Source organism: Myxine glutinosa, chromosome 4 (genome assembly GCF_964187855.1).
Source record: "Myxine glutinosa chromosome 4, kmMyxGlut1.1, whole genome shotgun sequence".
In the NCBI taxonomy this organism is placed as follows: domain Eukaryota; kingdom Metazoa; phylum Chordata; class Myxini; order Myxiniformes; family Myxinidae; genus Myxine; species Myxine glutinosa.
Window position 1 is genome coordinate 195,274,462 of NC_136264.1, and position 26,870 is coordinate 195,301,331.

General features: G+C 49.0%; 1 protein-coding gene across 6 annotated transcripts in view; it reads right to left on the reverse strand.

Moving 5' to 3' along the window:
• Positions 1-26,870, reverse strand: part of LOC137425600 (caM kinase-like vesicle-associated protein) — a 141,278-nt gene that overhangs the window by 14,736 nt on the left and 99,672 nt on the right. The window lies entirely within an intron of this gene.

The window sequence follows — 26,870 nt, forward strand, 5'->3', positions numbered from 1 at the left end:
TTCCCATTTACAGCTACAACTAGATCAGCACTTAGTAGAGTGCATACCTCCACCAGGCTGGAAAGCATACACGAAGTTTGACTTCTCTATTTTTGGGGGGCTTTATATTAATAATGGGTAGCTAATTCTGACTTCCAAAATTACCGTTTGTTAGTGTAGTTACAGTGTACGTGAAATTACAAGTACAGTTTACGTTCATTATTGTTACTCACGTTTAAATACGGGATGTTTTTATCTTAATTGTAAACTACTGAAAAATATTAAGGTGGGGGCATTGCCCCTCGTGCCCCTCCCCAAACTCCGCCGGAGCTGGAAAGAGAGTGGCAATCATATGTGTGGGAGAATTGCATGCTCAGTCAGGGTCGCCCAGATAGCTCAGATGGCAGAGCACTGCTGCAGTTTTCCAGAGGATCTGAGTTCGATTCCTGGTGCAATTTTCCCACATATATCAATTTAATTATTTAATCCTGTTCATTAATCTAATATATATATATATATATATATATATATATATATATATATATATATATATATATATATACATATATATATATATACATATATATACATATATATACATATATATACACATACATACACCGTTGGACCCCACTATACGCGGGGGATACGTTCCTGGAAAATGCCGCGAATTGCGAAACCATTAATGGCGGGGCATTGTTTCCATGGAAAAAGGGGGGGATCGGTTACCGAGTCACGAAAATCCGCGAATAGAGAAGACCAAACCACGAATGGCGAGGCAAAATCCGTGATTGGTGCGGAAAATTCCGAGAATGTCAACGATAATCCGCGAAGGTCGATGAAAGTCCCAGAAATTGCGAAGCAAAGCACGCGAATTTCGGAAATGATCCCGCAAATGGCGAGGCAAATCCGGTGAAGGTCGATGAAAATCCGTGAATGCCGTGCCAGTTTCAATGGGGAAAAGGGAGACAGCTAACTGCTCTAATAGATACTGTAGAGTGTTTTCACTCTGTACAGTAACTCGCGGGGATGACGTTGTGTTGGAACATCCCGTGAAACTCTCAATTATAGTGCGGCTAAAATTCGCGGCCACGAATGCCACGAAAACGCAAAGCACCCTGCAGTGAATGTAGAAGCAGGTCATGCTCGCAGCTCGTAGATTTCCTTTGCCTATGTTCAGCTGCTTTATTCATGGCTGGTGAAATATGTGTTTTGTAAATGTGTCAAGCTCGCAACTCGTGAGGTTTTTTTTTTTTGCGCCCCTGAAAAACCGTAAATTCGCAGAACACGGCCGCGAATAGAAAAAAAGCCCATGAATTTGTGGGACACTTTTCCGCGAATAGAGAAACAGGTCGCATTTTATCAACCACAAAATGCAGAACCTGCGAATATACATATATATGCAGTCACGTGAAAAAGTAAGTACACCCCATGTAAAGTTTTGACTTTTTCAACATATTTCAACATACAGCTATTTGATCTTCATTTCAACAATATTGATAGATAAAGGTGATATAATATAACAAATATCATGAAACATTTACATTTTGTAGTCCATTGTATAATTTAAATAAACATAAATGCAAATTTCGCATGTGGAAAAAGTAAGTACACCCTTGGCTCGAATAGGTGGTATTGCCCCCTTTGGCAGAAACAACCTCAAGTAGGCGATTCTTATAACTGTCTATCAGTCTCTGACATTGACTGGGAGAAATTTTTGCCCACTCCTCCATGCAGAATTATTTCAGCTGTGTGATGTTTGAGGGGTTTCTTGCATGCACAGCTCGTTTCAAATCCCCCCACAACATCTCGATGGGATTTAGATCCGGGCTTTGACTAGGCCATTCCAGAACCCTCCATTTCTTTCTTTTGAGTCATTTCTTGGTGGATTTACTGGTATGTTTAGGGTCATTGTCATGTTGCAAGGTCCACCTTCGTTTGAGCTCCAACTTTCCGACAGATGGCCTCACATTATCCTCAAGCACCCTATGGTACAATGAAGAATTCATAATGGATTCTATGATGGTGAGCTGCCCAGGCCCTGATGGAGCAAAGCTGTCCCAAACCATAGTATTTCCACCACCATGCTTTACAGTTGGTATCAGGTTCTTGTGGTCAAATGCTGTCTTTGGTTTTCGCCAAACATGTCTTCTGGTACTGTGGACAAATAGCTCTACCTTTGACTCATCTGTCCAGAGCACATTGTTCCAGAAGTGCTGGTCTTTGCCTCGGTGTTCATTGGCAAACTTTAGTCTTGCCCTGATGTTCTTTCTGGACAGCAAAGGTTTCCTCCTGGCACACCTCCCATGTAGATCAAATTTGTGCAGCCTCTGTCTCATGGTAGACTCGTGCACTTTGACATCAACAGTGGCAAGAGCTACCTGGAGGTCCCGTGATGACATTCTGGGGTTCTTAGAGACTTCTTTCAGCATCTTGCGGTCTGCTCTCGGGCTGAACTTGCTGGGGTGACCTGGCCTGAACAAGTTGGCAGTTGTTTGGAATCTTCTCCACTTGTAGATGATCTTCCGGGCAGTCGAATGATTGATTTCAAATTGTTTGGAGATCTTTTTAAATCCATTCCCAGACTCGTAGGCATCTATAACCTTCTTTCTGAAGGCCTCAGAGAGCTCTTTTGATCTCGGCATGGTGACGCCGCACACTTCAACAACAAAGAGCAAACCAAACTAAATGTCTGAGGTTTAAATAAGACAGGTTCCTCCAAGATCCTCTCCAACGATGTTCTAATCATTTGCACCTGAGCTGGTGCACCTGATTCTAATTTTAGGTATTTGAAGTAGTGATAAATGTAGGGGTGTACTTACTTTTTCCACATGCGAAATTTGCATTTATGTTTATTTAAATTATGCAATGGACTACAAAATGTAAATGTTTCATGATATTTGTTATATTATATCACCTTCATCTATCAATATTGTTGAAATGAAGATCAAATAGCTGTATGTTGAAATATGTTGAAAAAGTCAAAACTTTACATGGGGTGTACTTACTTTTTCACGTGACTGTATATAGATATATATGTGTATATATATAGTTCAAAACACACCTGGTCACAAGTGTGCCGCACTGCCCGGGTCCTCAGTCGAGGGTCCTCAGCATCATCCCGTTTCAGCCCTTCAACCTCGATACGGTCAGCTAAGGTTGGCCAGCAGGGGCACATACACATCCACATGCAGCAACTACACCTGGATGCGTACATACCCCCACCCCCAGCCAGTGCGAACGCAGACTACAACAACAACAACATCTCCGCATCCAGAATCCACAGCACCAAACAAACACGGTGGAACACTCAAACACCCACCTTTATCCCGTTCACCACTCACCAACAAAACACACCAGATCATTCATACACACACACACACACAACACCAACCAACCACCTACCCTTACAACATACACCACTCAACATACAAAAACACACACTCATGCAAAAATTAATTCATGCAAAAAACACACACTCACCCACTCACTCATATACACAAAATAAGAAATAATAATAGTAACAAAAAACAAACAAACAAAAAAAAATCACAACCAACCTATACCGTTCGACGTGCCTCCATAAACTTCCTCCATATCCAAAATGAGCCTTTCAAGGCAACCTGGGCCACCTTGTCACACATCCTCCTTCTTTCTGTCCCACACACTCCCAGCCTAGCAAGAAATGCAGAAAAGGATTTGCCAATATACACTCTGCACCCCACCTCAAATGGCTCACAAGAAACTCGCCAACCCTTCTCCCGGCACTCTGCCTCCAGATATACATACATATATATATATACAGTATATATATATATATATATATATATATATATATATATATATATATATATATATATATATTGTTGTGGATATGAGAATGTTGTTTTTTAAAATTATTGTTGTGTCATGAATTGTTGTAAAATGTCACCCTCCTTCCTGCATTTGTTGTATAAAGGTCAAAGGGCGTTCCCGTAGTTAATTCCATAAAACATACACGCAGGACACCATATATCCCTGTTCGGTAGTTATATCCTTATTATGTGTATTAGTGTAAGGCTGTGTCTTCCATTAATTTAAATACTCCATTGCACCAAGTGAAATAAGAGTAGATTCCCTTCACATTCCCCTTCCAACCATTGCCAACTGCATTCCCTCAAAGCCTCAATTGCCAACTGCACTGGGCGGTTTGTTAGGGTTGCTACAGCTGTGGTTCGTTTCATCCCAAGACTCCATTAGCCACGAGGTAATCTCGGAGCCGAAGGTGGGAGGAGTCGGCCCAGCGCCGGGAACAAGGCGTGGCCTTGCCAACGCCTCCTCTAAGGGCGGGATCGGGAGCCCGCGCGACCAACCAGGGCTGAGGTGAGCTCACCGATGGGTGTGTCCTGAACACCAGCGGCTTGATCGCCTGAGGCGCTATAAAGAGTGCGCGCGGAAGCCTTTGAAGAGAAGGGCGAAGCGAAGCGAAGAGAGCAAGAGAGAGAGAGGGAGAAAGAAGCAGAAAGAGGGAGTCAGGGCGAAGCAAGAGAGGAAGAGAGGGAGTCAGAGAGAACAAGTGCCAAGTGCCAAGCCTGAGGACAAGTAACAAGTGCCAAGCCTGAGAACAAGTGCAACCACCGCAGCTTTAAACCACCACAGCTTTGAGCTTCGACGGCAGTTTTCGTCCGTGGCTGCGAAGGAACGGCGGCTGCTAAACGTGCCGATCGACCAGGGGGGCGGCGGCTGCTCACTCCCGGCCTGACCATGCTCCGGTTCCAGTTTTCGTCCTCTCCCTCCAGCCATCCACCTCCTGCCATTCCTGTCATCATTCCCCACGTGAGTCTGTCTTTGTTTGTTCTGTCCCTGGGTTAATTAAGCCTGTATAGATAAGCTAGCATTTCACTGTGTCACCTTTCCTCTTCTGTATTTTATTTTCTTATCCTTCCTTCTTCCTTGGTTTCTTTCAATTGTGTAAATAGTAAATAAATCATATTTGTATTTCTTACCCTTTGCCTTTCTTTCTTCTTTACATCCTTCGTCTTAGTCTTTTCCCCATTGAATATCTGTGGCGCGATTCGGCCAACGTTCAGGAATCGGGTTAGTCAGGGTAACTGTTCGGGCGCGGCGGCCATCCGCTCGGCAAACAACATCCTTGCCGCGGTCCCGTAACAATTGGTGTCGGGAGCGAGATTGGACCCGAAGCGCGCTTAACGCGCTCAAAATTACGAGCGGCCGAAATTCTGTTTTGTTTTGTTTTAGAAAAATCCGAAATTTGAAATCGCGCCATGGCTAGTCAAGGCGAAGGGATGCAGGTGGGGGAACTAGAAGAGGGGTTAGGGGTAACCCAGGACCAGAGGGAGGAAATGGAGGAGAGCAATGGTGAGGTGGTTGAGGGAGTATCAGGTGCGCAAAATGGCGCCCTCGCGCACGTGGTTACAGCAGCACCAAATGTCGCCGCGGCCGCGACCGTAGCAGCGCCGCCGATGGATTGGGGGCTATTTATGGAACAAATAAAGGCCTTTATGGTTAAGTCGGGTGAAGAAATGGAAGACAGAAGGAGGGCTGACAGTGAGCAATTAAGAGAGGGGTTGAACAATAAATTTGAGGGGTTAGACAATAATTTTAAGGGGTTGGACAGTAAATTTGAGGGGTTAGACAACGGGATAAAAGAGGTGAAAAATGGGTTAACGGGGGTGGAAAATAGAATGGCTGCCCAGGAGAATCAGATAGAGGGGGTGAAGAATGGGTTAACGGGGCTAGAAGATAAGATGGAAGGCAAATTGCGGGAAATAGGGGAGCAATCCGCCCGGGAAATCAAACGGATGGGGAACCAGATAGAGGAGGTGAAAATCGGGCTAGAAGGTAAATTGGATGCTCAGAGGGATGAGTTGGAACAGATGAGGGTGTCATCTACCAGAGAGATGGGAGAAATGGGAGAGGAGATCAGACGAGGTGTAAGCGAGGAGGTCTCGGGGGTACGCGAGGAGGTAAAGCGAGGTGAGAAGCGTATGGAGAAAGAGGGGAGGAATAATACGGCTAGGTTACAGGGGGGCATAGAGGGTCTGACGAGGGGAGTAGAACAGTTGACAGTGGGACAAAAAGAACTAGTGGACCAAGTGGAAAAGAACACTGCAATAATCGGGGGGTTAAAAGCGACACAAAAAGACATCAAGAACGAATTGATAGCGACAAAGAAGGAATGTCAGATGGTACATGAAGGGTTGACAAAGAGGTTGGAAGAGGTGACGGAGGCAATGGAGACGAAAGACCGGGAGGTGAGGACGCACATAGAAACGGTCAAGGTGGCGTTAGAGGACGAAATTGAGGAGACGCACCGGGAAATAAAAGAGGTGAAGCAAAAGTTAGAGGAAGTGAAAGAGGGGGTGAGTGAAATTAAGAAGAGACGGAGGGAAACTAAGAGGGAGATAAAGGAGGAGGTGATGGAATATGTGCAAGGTCGGTGCTCAAATCGTGATGGTGTGCTTGCTAACCAGATAAAGAGTTTGCAGGTGGCGAAGGAGGTGCGGAGACGAGGTGCCGAGGTGAGTGGCGATATACTCGGAAATGTATATGGTGTGAGGGGAGCTTCAGTCGGCTTGGGGGTTGGTGTGGACCCGGGTGTTCGTGAGAGGCCGCTGGTGAAGTGTGTGACAGGTACAGTGTGCGAAAGAGGAGGTGTGCGAGAATGTCCGACTATGGGGTGTGCGAGGAAAAAGTGCGCGCCGAGAAGTGAGTGTGCTGTCGAGAGTGAGTTGGTCGTAGCGCGTGTGCGGGGGGGCACATGGAAGCGCAGGATGGGGAGTGTTACAAGAGATGTGACGGAAGCATGCACACCTGTGGTGAGTGTTACGGAGGGTGTAACGGGAGAGTGTGCGCAAGAGGATGCGCGAGAAAGGTGTGTAACGGATGGGTGCATGAGGAAAGAGTGCGCTGGCGAGAGTGAGGGGGAGTGCGCGACCGAGTGTGGAGGAGAGAGTAGTGAGAGTGACACGGAGCGTGAGTTTGTTGTGGCAGGTGAGAGAGGATGTACACCTGGAATGGAAGGATGTACACCTGGAATGGAAGGATGTACACCTGGAATGGTAGAGCGCGTATGGGAATGCACACTGGAGTTGGTAGTGAGGCACGTGATTGGGGGTGCAAGCGAGTGCACACCTGTGGTTGTCACAGAGGAGGTGACCGAGGAGGGAGCGCGAAGAGGTGTGTTGGTGAGGTGTGTGAACAACGAGTGTGTGCAAAGGTGTGCGGTGGTCAGGTGTGTGACGAAGTCTGTGAGCGAAATGAGTGTACCTGGGTGTGTAAGAGAAGGTGCAATGACTAGGAGCATGGGAACGGCTGGATGTATGAGCAAGGAACGGGCTGCGGGGTGTGAGCATGCGAGTGGAGCATCGACGCTAACCGGGTTAGCGGTTAGAGCGACGTATAGCCGAATTGGGCCCTCGGTGCATGCCGGGCAGCTTTGCGTGCCGCGGGGATCCGCGGGGATTGTGACCGCGGCGGTTTCGAAAGAACCGCCGTGCGGAATCCACGCCGGGCCTCGCTCTGAACGGCCGCGTCCGTGCTTCGCTAGGCGGAACGGGCGGCCCGGTAGGAAGGGTCGTCATGGCGACCCCTTTTTGTTGAGGCGTTCCGGCAGGGCGAGATCGGGCCATTGGACGGCTCTGTGCCGAGATGGTGCGTGGGATCTCGGCCCGGGTAAACCTCCTTCCCTGCACCGAGTGCCGGACGGATCCAGCCGCCGGCACCAAGCAACCCGCATTCATTGCTCGGCTTTACGAAGCCGAGCTTTAGAAATGAATTGGTGCACCGAGAGGCTCAAGTGAGTAGACGTGTGACGAGGATAGTGTTTTGGACCCGAAATTGAAAAGCAAAATTTGATGATTGGCAAAGGATTGGCAGAGTGATGATTGGCAGATGATTGGTAGTGATTGGCAAATTTTTAATTAGCTGAAATTTGGTGAGCAAAATTTATAGTGAGAGATGCCCCATGTGATGGGATGGCCAATCCACCATCCCTCACAGGGGGGGGGGGGGGCAAAGGAGCACTAGTTATGGGGTTGGCAGTGAAAACTAGCCCGGGAGGGTTAGGATATCGTGTGTAGCGACCTAGAGATTGACCATAGGTAACGTTAAGGTTAGGTAGCTACATTGGACAGGTAGCTGGGGACATAGAGAGGGTAGTTGGATTATAATGACGAGGGAGCGCAATAATGTAAGGGGCGACGGGGAAGCGCGAGTTTTAGCAGGGCACCAGGTAGTTCAGATGATGCCGTGTGAGTGTTGGAGGTGTATTCAGAAGTGTATTGTGAAAAGTGTGTGAGGAACAGGTGTGATTGCACAGGTGTGCAACTGAACAGGTGTGTGGAGCAGTGTATGAGTGAGAGAAGGTGATTGTACGTTGTGTTGACCAAATGGTCCAGGGACCAAGGAGGGTGCAGGTGGCACCAGGTGAGATTACACAGGTGTGCAACTGCAGGTGTATGGACAATGGTTGTGTGGAATATATGGAGTATGGAATATATGGAGTATGGGAATGGATGGTCGTGGAGTGAGTATGATGGAAACTGTGGAGTGGAGTGGATGGTGCGGAGGTGTGAATGGGCGAAGAATGGACCCCCATCACGAATACCCGGGGAGGGTAGTTTAAGTGTTAGGTAGAGGGTACAGGTAAATTGTGGTTGGATATTGGCATCTGTGGTGCGAGGTGAAAGAATGGTGTTTGGATGGGTGCATTAATGTTGTGGAAATGGCTGGGCGTGTAGCCTGTTAGTGTGTATAGTTGGTTGGGCACTCCACTGTGAGGATGTCGGCCAGGTGAGGCCGCAGGTGGGCTCTGGGAGCCGGTAGAGTTGTGGATGGGGCCCGAGGATCCGGAGGACGGACCCGGGTAGCCCAGTGCCAGAGGGCACCGAGTGGGGAGAGCGCCAGAGGGCACCGAGTGGGGAGAGCGCCAGAGGGCCTTCCCCAGGTAAATAGGTTAGGGTAAGGAGCAGGTAAGCTCGGAGGCAATTGCAGTGGTGGAGGTGTGCAGGTGGGTAGACCTGCTAGGAAAGCTACACGACCCAGTCCAGAAATTGTGCAAGGGCACAGGGAGTTGAATCGGGGGAGTGAGACCCCAAATTGAGAAGCACCACAGTTTGGTCAATGGGAATTTGGTTTTTAAAATCACATAGAGTAAGATTGCCAATGGTTTGGCAGGGAAAGACCTCGGGTAGTGTAAAGTGTGTTAAAGTCATTTAGAGGATAGTTAGGATTGAAGTCTCCTTGCACCCTCTACATCCACTCACCTGAGGTGACAGGACTCCACACCATGCCATGTTTTTATTATTTTGTTGTGCAAATGTTTGGATTGTGAGACGCATCATGACGTGGGTGTGACATTGTGCTGATGTTCCATCTCTTCCTCCTTATGAGGATTGATGATGAATTGGGTGATGGCAAATTTTGGTTAGAGGGATTGTGAAGACGAATTTGGTGTCGGAGAAATATGGGGAAGACGTGACAGTAGTGACGAATTTGTAATGTGTAGATTGTTGTAAATATGGGGTAAGGGCAAGGGTAGAGTAGGTGACAGAGGGGGTGACGTACGGTAGGGACGAGCTTTTCTCCGCTCCGTCTCCATACGCACCTCACCTTGCATTGCCTTGTTTTGATGTGTACCCTTGAGACCTTACCCCTCGCTCATCTGTCTTTCCCCCCCCCCCCCTTTTTGTCTCCCACCGAGGACTGTGCGCCCCTGGGTGCCGAGGGGAGCGTGCGGGAGTCCGCCATTGTGCGCCCGGAACTCCCAGAACCAGCTGTCTGCATCGATGCACCACATTATGGACCACATGTCTGTGGCTGAGCACCACTTATGGACCCCATGGGTTGGGGCATGGCCCCTCTGCTGGAACTGGCCATGAGGGCCTGAGATCTTGCTGGCAGACCTTCGTCACAGTGCACCTATGCCGCACAGGTGAACCACACATAGTCGGCCCTGTGGGCCATAAATAAATCAAAACAATGGACACGTTCTGTGCAGGTTTATTTCCACCAATAGGCCACCAGTAAGAAAATGAAAGAAAGACAACATCTGGAAGAACAAATAGCCAGCAGAGGGAGCCGAAGAGTAAGAGACCACCAGCAGGGTTTGGGGTTGTTTAGTTATTTTATTCATGAACAGTGATGACTGTGCACCGATTGGTGCTTGATGGTGCTTTGGTACGTTTTTGGTGCTTTATGGTGCGTCGATGCAGGGCAGACTGTCTCCCCCCCTCCACCCCCCCAGAAAGAACAATCATAGGTCCTGGGTTGCGTTTTGTAAATAAAGTAGCTTCATTGTAAATAATGCTCCCCACCGTATCTGTTTAGTTTGAAAACAATTCCACAATTCGGTTAGCTGTGGGCGTGAGTCTGTTAGGCAGGGTGCAATGGAGCAGCGGGACAAATTTATTGGTGTTTTAAAACTGTCACACTCAGGGTCAGGTTAAATGTAGAAGGACCTACACCTACGTGCCACACCAAAGGTAAAAGTTCATAGGCCCGGGACGTGCCTAAGAGGAGGAGGGTGCAGTGTTGTGGATATGAGAATGTTGTTTTTTTAAAATTATTGTTGTGTAATTAATTGTTGTAAAATGTCACCCTCCTTCCTGCATTTGTTGTTGTATAAAGGTCAAAGGGCGTTCCCGTAGTTAATTCCATAAAACATACACGCAGGACACCATATATCCCTGTTCGGTAGTTATATCCTTATTATGTGTATTAGTGTAAAGCTGTGTCTTCCATTAATTTAAATACTCCATTGCACCAAGTGAAATAAGAGTAGATTCCCTTCACATTCCCCTTCCAACCATTGCCAACTGCATTCCCTCAAAGCCTCAATTGCCAACTGCACTGGGCGGTTTGTTAGGGTTGCTACAGCTGTGGTTCGTTTCATCCCAAGACTCCATTAGCCACGAGGTAATCTCGGAGCCGAAGGTGGGAGGAGTCGGCCCAGCGCAGGGAACAAGGCGTGGCCTTGCCAACGCCTCCTCTAAGGGCGGGATCGGGAGCCCGCGCGACCAACCAGGGCCGAGGTGAGCTCACCGATGGGCGTGTCCTGGACACCAGCGGCTTGATCGCCTGAGGCGCGATAAAGAGTGCGCGGAAGCCTTTGAAGAGAAGGGCGAAGCGAAGCGAAGAGAGCAAGAGAGAGAGAGGGAGAAAGAAGCAGAAAGAGGGAGTCAGGGCAAAGCAAGAGAGGAAGAGAGGGAGTCAGAGAGAACAAGTGCCAAGTGCCAAGCCTGAGGACAAGTAACAAGTGCCAAGCCTGAGAACAAGTGCAACCACCGCAGCTTTAAACCACCACAGCTTTGAGCTTCGACGGCAGTTTTCGTCCGTGGCTGCGAAGGAACGGCGGCTGCTAAACGTGCCGATCGACCAGGGGGGCGGCGGCTGCTCAGTCCCAGCCTGACCGTGCTCCGGTTCCAGTTTTCGTCCTCTCCCTCCAGCCATCCACCTCCTGCCATTCCTGTCATCATTCCCCACATGAGTCTGTCTTTGTTTGTTCTGTCCCTGGGTTAATTAAGCCTGTATAGATAAGCTAGCATTTCACTGTGTCACCTTTCGTCTTCTGTATTTTATTTTCTTATCCTTCCTTCTTCCTTGGTTTCTTTCAATTGTGTAAATAGTAAATAAAGCATATTTGTATTTCTTACCCTTTGCCTTTCTTTCTTCTTTACATCCTTCGTCTTAGACTTTTCCCCATTGAATATCTGTGGCGCGATTCGGCCAACGTTCAGGAATCGGGTTAGTCGAGGTAACTGTTCGGGCGCGGCGGCCATCCGCTCGGCAAACAACATCCTCGCTGCGGTCCCGTAACAATATATATTGTTACGGATCCGGGGGACGGCATTCCCGTTAGCAAGGGGGGGTTAATCCCCTTGTCTTGTTAAGCTGGCCGTCCGACCGGTCCTGGGGGTATGACGTCACGCCCGGTCAGCGCTGAATAGGGTAGTAGGCCAATTATTCCTATGACCTAAGTTCCAGCGCCTTACGGTACGCGAGGAAATACTCCCGCCCGGGCCGCAGCGTAATAGATGGATTGCGCTGAGCGAAGCGAGCTGCGACGCAGGCCGTTAACAAAGGACTAAACCCGATTATAAGCGGTTCTGCCGAAATCGCGCCACCGGTACTCAATTGGGAAATCACGAAAGCGATCTGACGAGAATGAAACCAAAGTAAGAGGAGGAACAGGTATTTATTAACTAACAATACAAAACCAAAGAAAGAGAAGGAACTAAAGCAATATACAGAAGAAGAAGAAGACACAGCGCAAATCCTCAAACAAACCCAAAGGACAATACAGACAGACTCACACGAATAGGGAATTGGAGGCAGGAATGGCTGGAGGGATGAGAAGGGCAGACAGTCCACGGAACGGGCGGCAGGGAGGTCCGGGGATCGCGGCACGACGTCGAGGTCCCGCTTGAGCGTCCGCGCTCCAGTTCAGTGGCGAAAACCCGGTCGTCAGTGCTGGTTGGTATCGCTCACGAGCGTGCCGACTCTCATTCGCCGCAGGATGTTCGCGCCAAGAAATGACTGGTCAAACCTCTCTCCCTCCTCTCTCAACTTCTCGGGTCGTGCTCCCTCACTCATCTGCCACGAAAAGGCTTGCGCTCGCACTTATATTGCTCGTGGTGCAATCAAGCCGCCAACTCCGATGACACGCCTACCAGTTGGCTCACCTCGGCGCTGGTTGGTCGGCAAGGGCTCTCTGGCTCCACCTTTGATGACGAGGTGGTGCCACGCCCGTGATCTGGCGGCTCCTCCCCCCTTCTCTCCATTTTGACCTCGTGCGTAATGGAGTTTGGGGCGAAGAAAACAGCCCAATGCAACGGCGACGAACGCCAACGAAAACAGCCCAACTGTTACTGGCACTCCGAAGAGATGATTGGGGAACTGAAAGGGACCTATCTTATTTGATTGATGCAACATAGAGTCAACTATTGGAAACAAAGCCTTACCTGGAACATATAATAATGACATAACTATAGAGAGGTCCTAAAATGTCCTCCGTGTTGTACATGGACTAACTAAGGTGCAATCTTTAATTAACAGCCAATTAAGGGGACAATTACACAGGGGTCATTTATAAGGGAATTTACTACTAAATTTACATGTGAAGGTTCTAAAAACCGTAACACAGCACCCTCATTCCTCACGGGACGTCCCGGCCCGAAAACTTTACTTAATGTGACACTCAGGTGTGGTAACCCTGTACTATTAACTTCTCCCCTGAGTGCGACATTTTTAAAAGAGTTAAATATGTCCCGCCTGCTACGTTGCACCCTACCTAACAGATTCGCACCCACAATTAACCGAATTGCGGAATTATTTTCAAACTACACATTTACGGTGGGGAGCATTATTTACAAGACACTATTTGTATTTACATGGCAAACCCAGGACCTGTCATTTCTGGGAAACAAAAAGAATCCTGCGGGAGGGAGGAAAAAACATGCACTGCACCGATACACCACCCCCACATGCCCGGGGATGCAGAATTGATATTGCAATGCATCCCCAAGCATGCAAGCACCAAAGCACCAATAAGCACCGATCCAGTGCTACATTGCACAAAAACAACAACAACAAACTGATGGTCTTGTTCTTCTTCTCCCTCTGCTGGCCGACATTTCTTCCAGATGTTGTCGTTCTTGGTGGCTTGCTGCCTATTTGCAATAATAAAAAGGCACACAACGTGTCCATTTTTTATTTATAGCCCACAGGGGCCAACTAAGGGTGGTCCACCTGTATGGCAAAGGGAGCCACCTCACTGTGGTCTGCAAGCAAACTTTCCTGGGCCATCATGGCCGGTCCCAGCAGAGGGGCCAGGCCCCAACACGTGGGGTGCATCAGTGTGGTGCTTGGCCACAAAAACGTGTGGTCCATATGGTGGTGTATCGGTCCAGGCAGGCTGTGCAGCGGCGGTTCGGGCACACAACTGCGGATACCTGCGCACTCCCCCCAGACCCAAAAGAACAAGCCGTGAGTGGGGAAGGAAAGACAAAACAAGCATTGGGGCAGGATCGCAAGGGTACACATCAAAACAAGGTAATGCAAGGTGAGGTGCACATGGGAGCGAGCGGAGAAAGCTCGTCCCTACCGTACGTCACCCCCCTGTCACCTACCCTACCCTTGCCCTTACCCCGTATTTACAAAATTCTACACATTTACAAATTTGTCGCTATCGTCTTGTCTCCCCCATACTTCCCTCTATACCAAATTCGACCACAATCCCTCCAACCAAATTTGCCATCAATCAATTCATCATCCATCCCTCCTAAGGAGGAAGAGATGGAACAACAAGCACAATGTCACCCCACGTCATGATGCGTCTCACCATTCCAAACATTTCAAAAATCACATGGTGTGGAGTCTTGTCACCCTGGTGAGTGGATGTAGATGGTGCGAAGAGATTTTCTCCTAACTATACTTCTAAATGACTTTAACACTTTTACTCTACCTGGGGTCTTTCTCTGCAAAACCATTGGCCATCTTACACTATGTGGTTCTAAGAACCGAACTCCCATTGACCAAACTGTGGTGCTCACCAATTTGGGGTCTCACTCCCCCGATTCTTCACCCTGTGCCTTCGCACAATTTCCGGGCTGGGTCGTGTGGCGCTCCGAGCAGGTCTGCTCACCTGCACTCCTCCGCCACTGTAGTTGCCTCCGAGCTTACCTGCTCCTTACCCTAACCTACCTGGGGAAGGCCCTCTGGCGCTCTCACCCCACTACCGCCCTCTCTGGCGTCGGGCTACCCGGGTCCGTCCTCCGGATCCTCGGGCCCCATTGAACAACTCTACTGGCTCCCAGAGCCTACCTGCGGCCTCACCTGGCCGACATACTAACAGTGGCGGAGTGTCCATTCAATTACACTCACTAACAGGCCACACGCCCAGCCAATTGACTCCACTAATGCACCCATCCAACACTTTGTGCAACTACTCGCACCACAGATGCCAATATCCAACCACAATTTACCTACTCCCTCTACCTACTTTTAAACTACCCTCCCCGGGTATTCGTGAGGGGGTCCATCTTCCCCATCCACTCCTTTCGCACCAACCACTCCACTCCACGTATTCCACACTACTCACTCCACACCATCCATTCCATACTCCATTCACTCTATTCCATACAACAATTATCATACACGTGTACTTCACACTTTGTGCCCACACACCTGGTGGCACCTGCACACCTGCTTCCCTCCAGGACTCATTCATACAATACAACGCACTCAACTCGATGCACATCATGCCAATCATCATGCTCACCACAAAGAACTTCCTGCACACACACTGCATCATCTAAGCTGACTACTCCCTTCTGAAACTCGCGCTCCCCAGTCTTCCCTTATACTAAGCGCTCCCACGTCGTTATCATTAAACTAATCTGCTACGTCCCCTCTACAGGTACAATGTCGCTACTTAACCCTCCAGTTACCTATGGTCATCTTTCTAAATTCTATCATTTTATCCTAACCCTCCTGGGCTAGTTTGCACAGCCAAAACCCCATAAACTATTGCTCATGTGCCCTGGGCGATGTGAGGGGTGGTAAATTTACCATCCCTCTACATCGGGCATCAATTTCCAATCATCACGATTCCAAATTTCAAATCACTAGTTATTCCAAGCCAATTCCCTATCAATTTCAAACAATTACACTATCATCATCACAGTCCGCTATATCTGAGCCTCGGTGCGTCATTACATTTTCAAAGCTCGGCTTCGCAAAGCCGAGCAATGAATGCGGGTGGTTCGTCTACTGCGGTTGGGTCCGTCCGGCACTCGATGCAGGGGAGGAGGTTTCGTCGGGCCGAGATTCCAAGGTCCACCTCGGCGCGGAGCCTTTCGGTCTCCCGCCCGATGGCCCAATCTCCCCCGGCCGGAACGCCGCAACCACAAGGGGGCGCCATCCCGACCTTCCTACCTTCCCTTGAACCAGGCCGCCCGCTTTGCCTGGCAAAGCGCAGACACGACCGTGCAGGGCTGGGCCCGACCTGGATCGTGCGCGGCGCTCTGAACAGGAGCGACGCGACACCGATCCCCGCCGGCTCCCGCAGTACACCAAGCCCGGCACGGACCGGGAGCTCGCGTCGGCTATACGTCGGTCTGAACGCTGTCCCGTTTAACGTCGATGCTCCCCATACATGCTCACACCACTCGTTCCTTTTCCTCTTCACACATCCAGGTGTCTCCATACACTTTGTTATTGCCCTTTCTCTTACACACCACCCAGGTACACTCATTCCGCTCACAGACTTCGTTACACACCTGACTACCACACACCTCGGCACACACTCATCGTTCGTACACTTCATCAACACACCTCCTCGCGCCCACTCCTCGGTCACATCCTCTATGACAACCGTGGTTGTGCACTCTTTTGCACACCCAATCACGCGCTTCACCACCAACTCAGGTGTGCATTCCCGCACACGCTCAACCATGCCAGGTGTGCATTCTTTCTCACTCGCCACAACCAACTTGCACTCCGTGTCACTTTCACCACCACACTCTGTCGTGCATTCACTCCCGTACTCTGTCGTGCATTAATTCTCACTCTCGACAGCACACTCTGTTATCATGCACTCCTCTGTTACACACCTTTCTCGCGCAACTTCTTGCGCACCCTCTCCCGGTACATACTCCATACCACTCATGGGGGTGCATTCTTGCGCACACCCAATCACCACCGCACACCCTGGCTCACCAATACCTTTCGCACTCCCCATAGTCGGACATCCTTGCACACATCCTCTTTCCACGCACTCTGCACCAGTCGCACACCTCACCAGCGGCCTCTCACGAACGCCCGGGTCTAGACCAACACCCAAGCTCGCTGAATCTCCCCTCACACCATATACATTTCCGAGCATATCGCCACTCACCTCAGTGCCTCTTCTCCTTCGCTCCTCCTCCGCCACCTGCAAACTCTTTATTTGGTCAGTAAGCACATCATCACGCTGTGAGCACAGACCTTGCACCAATTCCATCACCTCCTCCTTTATCTCTTTCTTAGTCTCCCTCCGTCTCTTCTTAATTTCACTTACCCCCTCTTCCACCTCCTCTAACTTCTGTTTCACCTCCTTTATTTCCCGGTGCGCCCCTTCAATTTATTCCTCTAAGGCCACCTTGGTCGTTTCTATGTGCGTCCTGACTTCCCGTTCTTTCGTCTCCATTGTCTCTACCACCTCCTCTAACCTCTTCGTCAGTCCCTCATGTACCGTCTGATATTCTTCCTTTGTCGCCATTAATTCCTTCTTTATCTCTTTTTGCGTCGCCTTCAACCCCCCTATTACCGCCGTGTTCTTTTCCACCTGCTCCCCAAGCTCCTTCTGTCCCACCGTCAGCTGCCCTACTCCCTGCGTCAACTCCTCTATACCCCCTTGTAACCTCGCCGTACACTTCCTCACCTCTTTCTCCATGCGCTCCTCACCCCACCTCACCTCATCGCATACTCCCGCGACCTCTTCGCTCACCCCGTGCCTTATATCCTCCCACATCTCTCCTATTTCCTTGGTGGATGCCACCCCCATCTCTTCTAAATCGTTCTTCTGAGCGTCCAATTTGCTGTCCAGCCCGTTTTTGACCACCTCTATCTGATCCCCCATCCGTTTGATTTCCCGGGCGGATTGCTCCCCTATTTCCCTCAATTTGCCCTCCATATTGGTTTCTAACCCCTCTAACCCAGCTTTCATTTCCCCCATATCCTTCCTTAATCCCCCGATTTGGCTTCCCATCTCAGTTTTTAATCCACCCATTTGGCTTCCCATATTATTTTTTAATTCCTCATTCCCCATTCGTATGGCTGCATAGATCTGCGCCATGAGGTCCTGCACATTCATTCCTCCCAACTGCGCAGCGAGCGCAGCCCCTGCCGCCATGTGCGAGGCGCCATTTTGTGCTCCTGCAACCTCGTGCGAGGCGCCGCCATCTTGTGCGCCGGCAACCCCCGCTACCGCATCTTCATTATCCTCCTCCTCTATCTCTCCCATCTCTTCCCTGGGGTCCTGGGTCGACTCTACCTCCTCATTCTCCCCTACCGGCACCCGATCGCCTTGATCATCCATGGCACGATTTTAATTTGGGATAAAATAAAAAAAAAACACCTTTAGAGGCCATTTTTTCCCCGCGAGCGGGGGTTGGCCTTTTTCGGGGACCGTGGTTGTTGTTGTTTTTCGGTCCCCTTTTTGAAGCAATGTTTTACGGCCGGATGCCCTTCCTGCCGCCAACCCTTTTTGTCGCCTTTTTACGACAAGCAGGGAATTACCAGTGAACTGGTACTCAATTAGCCGACCTCGGAAGGATGACAGGCTGAGTCAACCCCCCTGGCGTTAATTCAGCGATCGACCGGGATTCGAACCCAGGATCCTAGGATCCTAAGCTGGCACCCTAACCGCTAGCCCAACACCAACGATTTTAATTTGGGATATTAAATAAAATTTCGGCCGCTCAAAATTTTGACCAAATTTTTTAGATGTTTTAAAAATTTGGTTCGGGTCCAAGTCCCAACTCCTCGACACCAATTGTTATGGCCAATAGCACAATTGGTGTCCAAAATTTGGTCTAAATAAATTTAGTCCCAGGTTCTAAATCCCAACTCCTGACTACCAATTGCTACGGATCCGGGGGACGGCACTCCCATTAGCAAGGGGGGGTTAATCCCCTTGTCCTGTTAAGCTGGCCGTCCGACCGGTCCTGGGGGTATGACGTCACTTCCGGTCGATGGTGAGTAGGGTTGTAAGCCCAACCCGTCTTACTACCTAATTACCACCACCGGCCGTAAGCGAGGAAATACTCCCACCCGGGCCGCAGCGTGATTGGATTGCGCCGAGCGAAGCGAGCTGCGACTCGGGCCGTTAACAAGAGAATAAACCCGACTATAGCGGTTGGCCAAATTGCGCCACAGGTACTCAATTGGAGACAGGACAAAAGTGATCGGGGTAAGAAGAAACCAAAGTAAGGAATAACAGGTATTTATTAATTATTTACACGAAATGAAGAGGAAACGAAAGGCAAAGAATATACAGAAGAAGAAGAAGAAGCAGGACACAGGGCAGCCTTAAAACAGTCTTATATTATAACCCCGGACAAAACAAACAGATTCACACGAACAGGGAATGGCAGGAAGGAATGGCTGGAAGGAGAAGAAGGTCCAGGCAGACGGTAGGCGTCGAGGTCCGGCTCCAGCTTCACTCGAGTCCGGCTCCGGGTGTTGACTCGTACCGCGGCAGCAGCGAGCGCGTACTGTTGGCACGCGGTCTTACCTTATACGTGGCGGGGGGGGGGGGGGGTAGTCCTTCGCACGGCCGTATGCGCAGTTCAATACAATCGATGATGCAATCTCGCCCAACCTCCGCACGGTCCGTGCCCTCTCTCTCCTCTCTCCTCTTGGGCTTCTCTCAACAACCGCACTTCTCTCCCTTCTTTTGTAAAGGCGCCGCGCTTGCGCTTATATAGCCCGTGTAGAAATCAAGCCGCGCTTCATCGAGCCACGCCTATCAATGAGCTCACCTCAGCCCTGGTTGGCTCGCCGAAAGGGCCACGCCTCGGTCTCGGCGCTCCGCCCCCTTATTCTCCGGCTTGACCGCATGCGTAATGGCGTTTGAATGCAGCGAACGCTGCTGGCAAGCAAAGTAACACAATTTGGAGAGAGAGAGAGCAAAATGGACGGAATGGGGCCTATCTTATTTAATTAATGCAACGCAGATTCAACTATTGGGAACAGATCCTTAACTGAAACACATAATAATGAAATAACTACAGAGAGGTCCTATGGTGCTCTACGTGTTGTACATGGACTAACTAGGGTGCGATCTTTAATAAAGCCAATTAATGGGGATATTTACAGGGGATCATATATAAGGGAACATTTACTAAAATTTACAAAGTGAAGGTTCTAAAAACCGTAACATTATATATATATATATATATTGTTGCGGTTTTGCCATAAAGGCAAACCCCCTATGGTTAATTGCACGACAACATGCAGCCTGCAGTAGTTAGTTATTTCTTATTGAATGTAAAGATTATCCCCTTTCCATTGTGTAATAATCGAGACCAATATGCATTGATTTAGGTAGGATTTCAAACCTCTGCGTGGTGGAGGGAAGACATTTTGATGTAAAGGAGGTCGCGGCCAAAAGTGAAGCCCACGTGGCCAATGAGGGGTCGGGGACACGTCACCAGCAAGCGACCAATGGGTTGTGAAACCTCCCCGAATGAAAGAGGGAAGGAGGACTGAAACCTTCCTCGGGGGAGGAAGGATTGAATGCCCGCACGTGACGAACCTCAGCCATTGGGAGGCTGTGGAACATTCTGGAAGCTTTTCGAGTCTGATAAAAAACCCCGCCCATCGCATTTTCACCCTCTTGCTTTTTGCTTCGCGGGCGCCCTTTGTCTATCTGATCCGACCTGCAAGTGTTGAACCATCGCTCTTCGCCGATCCCTCGCTCTGATCCGGCTGACCTGCAAGCGTTGGCCCCTCCCGGTGCTCATCTTGAAGCTGGTCATCCAATCTGCGCTGCATCTAGCCCTGCCTGTGTTGGAGCTCGTCCAACCTGTGCTGAAGTTCAACGTTCATACTGACTTCGAGGCGACGGTTCGTCCTTCGGATCTTACCTCATCCAGGCTGCACATCCGGATCGAGGATTGAACTGCGCACTGCGCATACCAAGCAGCCACCCTCGAGTCAGTCCCTGAAAACCACCATCGGTACAAGAATAACCGGTGTGTCATTCCCTGTGTGTGAGTGTGTGAAGACGCCTTCGGGGTTTATTATAGGTAAGGAATTAATAAGGCTGCATCTTCGTCTCTTTCTATTGCCTTGTAAATAAAAGGCTGTACATTTGGTTACTTTTAAACCTGTTCAGGTATGTCTTTTCGCCATTGGCCTAGCATCATCCGAGACCGAATTTGGCTTGAATCAGGTCCATAAATCACGTCAGGTAACGCCGCTTTCCACATCGTGCAAATCCACTCGGCACGCTATAAAGTGTGGGAAGCGAGGGTTCGATCCCCGGTTTCTTCGGTCACGTGTCTTGAAGGTATTTGGGATTATTTGACCAGCAAACTCTTCGGCGTGTGGCTGGGAGGTTGGCGATCGGAATTGCTTAGCAATCCGTCGATCACGAGCTTAGTCGCGGTCGGCGACCTCAGTGGACCTGGAGTTTGAGGGGGAGCGGGGTAATAAACTCCCCTTAGTAAGTCAACAAACCCGGGATCCGCAACAATAAAATAAAGCGTCCATATAACATATTGTCGTGCGTAGCCTCCAGTTAATACCAGAGGCTCGCGGATGGACCGAAAACGGCTTTAATTGAGGCAACGGCCAAACACGGACTCAACTATGGACGCGGGCGGAAGAAGGAAAGTGGGAGCTGCGGTAAAAGCTTACCTGGAGCGTGCCGACGGCAGCTTCGATCCTGCAGGGAATTAATGAACTCGACAAACAAGATTTCAAATGTACAAAAATAAAGATTTATTCCCGGCACCCGATAACAATAGCTGGGCGGCTTAGCTAAAAATTCGGATCGATTGTGCCTTTTCCCTTAAAAGCATGAAACTTGGCACATGGCTAGAATACCCGAAAAGAAAGATTTTTAGTCCAGGGGGCATCCCCAATTTCACCCCATATGGCAGCCATCTTGAAATCCAAGATGGCCATCATACAAGACCTATTTTGATGAATATCTCCATAATTAGAACAGATATCAAAATGGTTGAAGTGCCTATACCTACATTTTTAGGGTCTAGGAATCCAATGGCAACATAAAATCCAATGGCAACATATTGGAACACCCACAGTTCCAATACTGGAGTCTCACGATGGCATTGGAGAACAGCATCCTGACCTTTGTGCGCTCATTGAGGGAGGCTGACTTTGAAATGTACTTAGATGCTTTATGGGAGCTTCTTCCGTGGTTCTTTGCTCTTGACCATACGCACTATGCAAGATGGGTCACAGTCCATTTGCGTGATATGATGGACTTGCACAAGACACACCCTAAAGTTCTGGATAATTTCCGAGCTGGCATGTTCACGGTACAAAAGACCCAACGCAAATTTTCTTCAATTGCTACAGATCATGCACATGAACAGAACAATGCACGTATCAAGGGAGATGGAGGAGCTGTGGGTCTGCTGGACAATGCCCATGCTCTGCAAAGATGGATGGTTTCAGGTCCAGAGGTCTCAAGGGTGATTGATGAGTTTGAGACTCCACAGGAGCAACATGAAAGCAAAGCGCCATCACTGCATCATGATCAGAATAAAAGCACCCAGATGACCTTTGACAAACATGTCAGATCACTTGTATCAGTTATCGAGGAGCTAGGTAATCCATTTCTTGAAGAAACCGCTGACCTTTTGGTCCTTGACACAAAGGATATAGCAAGTGCATCAGTCGTACAAAGTGTGAAAGACGTGCAGAAAGTGGGAAAGGAGGGTCTGGAGTCATTTGTGCAAGAGAGGCTGATTGAACGCTCAAAGCCTTTGAATGATGTCGTCCCGCGCAAAAAGTTACCTCTGTTTGGCAGCTCATCAGTCATCAGTAACAGACCAGCTGACAGATAAACACAAGGTAGCCTCATTGAAGAGTGATGTTCAACTGTTTTCTCGCCTCTATATTGCCTGTCAAACCCGCGAGGGAAACCTGGATGAATTTTTCCGTCATGAAAATCAATCTTTCCCTCCATCTCTGTCCAAGGATGGGAAGCTTCGACCTGGTACAAAGAGCGACCTTTTGGACTGCTTAGAGGAACTTTCACCATCAAGCACACAGATGCCAGAGGTGACATGTGTCATACTTGACGGGGCAGTAATTGTTCAAAAGCTAAAGCCCGATGTTGGCACAGTCAAAACATTTGGCGAATATGCCGAAAAGGTCTTCATCCCATTTGTTTTCTCACCTTACAAATCTGCAACCCGACTTGATCTGGTATGGGACCGTTACCTACCCGACAGCCTTAAGAGCATGACCCGTGAAAAGCGTGGCAAGGGGGTTCGCCGACGAGTAGATACCTCAGTTGCAATTCCTGGACAGTGGCAGAACTTTCTTCGAGTTGATGAAAACAAGCGTGAACTCTTCAGCTTCCTTTCCAATGAAACAATTAAATCATTTGAAGACCAGCGCAAGGAGCTAGTTGTCACACTTGATACAGAGGTTCTTACTGCTCCACCACGCATTGATCTAGAATCACTCTCCCCGTGCACTCAGGAAGAGGCAGATGGTCGGATGTTCCTACATGCTGCTGATGCAACACAGAGAGGGCATAGTAAGGTCCTCATACAAACTGTGGACACAGATGTTGTCGTGCTTGCAGTTACAGCATCCCAGAAGCTTTCAGTGATGATATGGTTACAATTTGGGACAGGCAAGAACATGCGATTTATCTCTGCACATGATATAGCCACAGCTCTTGGCCCTGAGAAATCTAAAGCCCTCCCCATGTTTCATGCACTAACAGTGTGTGACACTTCTTCAGCGTTTAATGGGCGTGGAAAGGTAACTGCATGGAATGTGTGGGAATCATTCCCTGAGCTCACAGAGGTACGAGCAGAAATTTGCCACCAGAGCACAGAGATAACTGAAACCTGCATGAACGTCATTGAGAGATTTGTTATTCTGTTGTATGATCGCACAAGTACTGCTACTGACATTAACATTGTACGAAAGAAACTGTTTGCAAAGAAGGGCAGACCTGTGGAATCAATTCCACCAACACATGATGCCCTTGTGCAACACGTAAAGCGGGCAGTATACCAAGGCGCACTATGCTGGGGACAAGCATTGCATGCTAAGCCTGATCTACCAAGCCCCACTGAATGGGGTTGGCAAAAAACGTCTGCTGGCCAGTTCAAACCAATATGGACAACACTTCCAGAGGCTGCAAAGATCTGCAATGAACTTGTTAAGTGTGGGTGCAAAAAAGGATGTACTGGTCGTTGCCGGTGTAAGAAAGCTGCACTTCCCTGTACTTCTCTCTGCGCATGTGATGGAGAATGCAGCAAAGACTAGAAAACCACAAGATGGCACAGTTACAGTCTGCGATGTCATAGACACTTTTAATCACTGAAGAATGCCAACCTGTTAAGAGTATTTATATGCATTTCCAGTATGCATGATACTATGCAAAATTAATATTTTCAAATGACTGCTTAATATTTTATGTGACCATTGGATTCCTAGACCCTAAAAATGTAGGTGTAGGCACTGCAACCATTTAGATAGCTGTTGTAATTATGGAGATATTCATCAAAACAGGTCTGTTATGGCGGCCATCTTGGATTTCAAGATGGCTGCCATATACTATTGAATATTTTATGTTGCCATTGGATTCCTAGACCCTAAAAATGTAGGTATAGGCACTTCAACCATTTTGATATCTGTTCTAATTATGGAGATATTCATCAAAACAGGTCTTGTATGACGGCCATCCTGAATTTCAAGATGGCCGCCATATGGGGTGAAATTGGAGATGCCCCCTGGACTATAAATCTTTCTTTTGGGGTATTCTAGCCATGTGCCAAGTTTCATGCTTTTAAGGGAAAAGGCACAATTCATCAGTTAAGCAGCCCCACTACAATGAGACGCGACGGTAATCAAATAATGTAAATCCTACGTTGGGATCCCACACACCAGACTCAACAACAGAAACGAGACACAGGAATGGATTAACAAAAGAACACGTTCATTATGGTGTGTAAGTGGTGTGCGGTCTCATCTTTCTTGTCGTCTTGCAGTGTAACACGGCCCCGCTCGGCCCCGCTCGCGTGCCACCAGGCCCCGCTCCAAGCCTCTTGCCACTCACGAGGTCCGTGCACCAAGCTCCAAAGCACCGAGCACCACGCGTCCAATGCCCCAAAAGCACCACACGGCCCAAAGCACCGCCAGCGATCTCCACACAAGGTCGATCTCCAGTCACGATCGGTCTGCCAAGACGAAGAGAGCGTGCTGCGCAAGACGAAGCGCCGGATGTCCAAGAGGAAGGGCTCCGCAAACAAGAACCAGATGTGCTCTCTCTAAATGTCATTCGGCGCGCGCTGATATAACCTTGCCGGTGACGTCAGCCTTTGCGCGCTACCAACCAGCGGCTTCCACCGAACCTTCCAGATTCGCACCTTTCGCACTCGTTGGCTGGAGGTTCGCGCCTAGCGCGCTGACCAATCACAGGGCCGTAGCGTGGTGATAGCTCGTAGCGTGTAGCGTGGTCTTAGCACGTGCTACTCGAGGCCTGCCGAAGGTGTAGCTGGCCATGGTCCACGCGGCGGCGCCCAGAGCCGGCCCCCTTGCCTGTTCATCTTCCAAAGTCATGTCAGGGAAGGGAATCATTTAGTGTTGCAATAAAGAGCCTAACTAAGTGTCTAAATGAGTGCATTGCCATACAGGACAAAGGCTTCTCATTCGAGCCAGAGCTTCTAGGCAAGGATTCTCCAGAATCTCAATGCCGATACCCGTCTACGCAGGCTCCACCATACTCTGGCGATATCACCTATCGCTCGAACTTCCTTTCAAGGACCCAAAGTCCACTCGCAACGTTCGCTCAACCACGCTCCGTGCAGAGCTTCAAGACAAGTCTTTCACTGTCCTCTGCCTTCTTCTTCTTTTCACGCCTTTTCTCTTCCGGGTCACGATCAGATTTCCTGTCTCATTTTTACCATGAGCGCTTTTAACCTTTTAACCACAATAGCCATTTCCCTTAAACAACAATACCCATAATACTTAGAACCCACAATAATAATAATAACAATAATAATAATAATAAGTGCCGAATCCATTACAGTATACATCTTAACCGACAAATCGCCTAAACACACAGAACTTATTATAGGGCAGATTCCTTACCGCGACAGACGAAGCACGTTACCTCTTCAGATATATCTGGCTCTAGATATTGCTACCCCACCCGACATAACAATATATAACATTATTATCGTCCATATAACATTTAATATGTCTATTAAATATATACATGGGACGACTGGAAAGGTTGATGCGGTAGGCAAGAATGGGCTTTCAAGCAAGAAAGTCGAGGAGTGTAGTGGTGAGACGAGGAGTGGTGGATAACATGCACAGGTTTGAGCTGGGGCGGAGGAGGTGGTTCCATCATTGACAGAGGCCCCTGTGAAGAGTTTGGGAAGATGGTATACAGTGTCGTTGAATGATGTGGGAAGGGTGGAGGAGGTGAGGAACAAGCTTTTGAGAGGTTTGAAGAGGATTGATTGATGTGGTTTGCCAGGTAAGTTGAAGGTGTGGTGTTTGAAGTTTGGATTGATGCCACAAGTATTGTGGCCATTGATGATGTATGATATTGCGATTGGGCATGTAGGGAGGATGGGGGTTGTGGCGAGAGAGTTTGTGAGGAGGTGGTTGGGAGTGCCACGCTGTTTGACGAACATTGCCTTTTGTGGTCAGGGTGGAAAACTCCGGTTTCCCTTGACATCATTAACCAAGGAGTTTAAGGTGGTAAGGATGCGGGAGTTCATGATGTTGAGGGATTCGAGTGATTCAGTGGTAATGAATGCTCTCCCAGAGAAGAAGGTAAATCGGAAGTGGAATGCAAGAGTAGAGGTGGATGAGATGGAGGAGCGGTTGTAACAGGAGGAGGTCGTGGGGATGGTACAGCACGGGAAGCATGGAAGCACACAACAATACAATACTATATCATACATATATAATTTGTCACGACTTGGGGTGGATGAAGCATGAGCGATGGGGAAAGGCATGTGTGAAAGATAGGAAGAAGATGGTTGAGAGGGAGGTGAGAAGAAAGGAGGAGGAGGGGAGATATGTGAAAGCAGTCGGACCGGCACAGCAAGGTGCTTCGACGCGGTGGGAAGGTGTGCAGGTGAGGACCTTGAAGTGGCAAGAGATTTGGAGGA